The sequence below is a fragment of the Mirounga leonina genome, unplaced genomic scaffold (assembly GCF_011800145.1).
Source record: "Mirounga leonina isolate KUSES-001 unplaced genomic scaffold, KU_Mleo_1.0 Mir_175, whole genome shotgun sequence".
NCBI lineage: Eukaryota > Metazoa > Chordata > Mammalia > Carnivora > Phocidae > Mirounga > Mirounga leonina.
In genome coordinates, this window is record NW_023270453.1 from 7,683,878 (window position 1) to 7,685,414 (window position 1,537).

A 1,537-nucleotide genomic window follows, 5' to 3' on the forward strand; every position below is an offset into this window, starting at 1 on the left:
CCTCCCACCCCCCTCCCCTCTAGAACCCTCATTTTGTTTTTCAGAGTCCATTGTCTCTCATGGTTCGTCTCCCCCTCCTATTTCCCCCTTCCTTCTTCCCCTCCTGATATCTTTTTTTTTTTAACATATATTATATTATTTGTTTCAGAGGTACAGATCTGTGATTCAACAGTCTTGCACACTTCACAGCACTCACCATAGCACATACCCTCCCCAATGTCTATCACCCAGCCACCCCATCCCTACCATCCCCCACCATTCCAGCAACCCTCAGTTTGTTTCCTGAGATTAAGAATTCCTCATATCAGTGAGGTCATATGATACATGTCTTTCTCTGATTGACTTATTTCACTCAGCATAATACCCTCCAGTTCCATCCAGATCTTGCAAATGGCAAGATCTCATTCCTTTTGATGGCTGTATAATATTCCATTGTATATATATATGCCACATCTTCTTTATCCATTCATCTGTCGATGGACATCTTGGCTCTTTCCACAGTTTGGCTATTGTGGACATTGCTGCTATAAACATCGGGGTGCACGTATCCCTTCGGATCCCTACTTTTGTATCTTTGGGGTAAAACCCAGTAGTGCAATTGCTGGATCATATGGTAGCTCTATTTTCAACTTTTTGAGGAACCTCCATATTGTTTTCCAGAGTGGCTGCACCAGTTTGCATTCCCACCAACAGTGTAGGAGGGTTCCCCTTTCTCAGCATCCCCACCAACATCTGTCATTTCCTGACTTGTTAATTTTAGCCATTCTGACTGGTGTGGTATCTCATTGAGGTTTTGATTTGGATTTCCCTGATGTCGAGCGTTGTTGAGCACTTTTTCATGTGTCTGTTGGCCATTTGGATGTCTTCTTTGAAAAAATGTCTGTTCATGTCTTCTGCCCATTTCTTGATGGATCATTTGTTCTTTGGGTGTTGAGTTTAAGAAGTTCTTTATAGATTTTGGATACTAGCCCTTTATCTCATTTGCAAATATCTTCTCCCATTCTGTTGGTTTTCTCTTGGTTTTGTTGACTGTTTCTTTTGCTGTGCAAAAGCTTTTTATCTTGATGAAGTCCCAATAGTTCATTTTTGCCCTTGCTTCCCTTGCCTTTGGTGATGTTTCTAGAAAGAAGTTGCTTCAGCTGAGGTCAAAGAGGTTGCTGCCTGTGTTCTCCTTTAGGATTTGGATGGACTCCTGTCTCACATTGAGGTCTTTCAACCATTTGGAGTCTATTTTTGTGTGTGGTGTAAGGAAATGGTCCAGTTTCATTCTTCTGCATGTGGCTGTTCAATTTCCCCAACACCATTTGTTGAAGAGACTGTCTTTTTTCCATTGGACATTCTTTCCTGCTTTGTCAAAGATTACTTGACTGTAGAGTAGAGGGTCCATTTCTGGGCTCTCTATTTGGTTCCATTGATCTATGTGTCTGTTTTTGTGCCAGTACCATACTGTCTTGATGATGACAGCTTTGTAATAGAGCTGGAAGTCCGGAATTGTGATGCCGCCAGCTTTGCTTTTCTTTTTCAACATTCCTCTGGC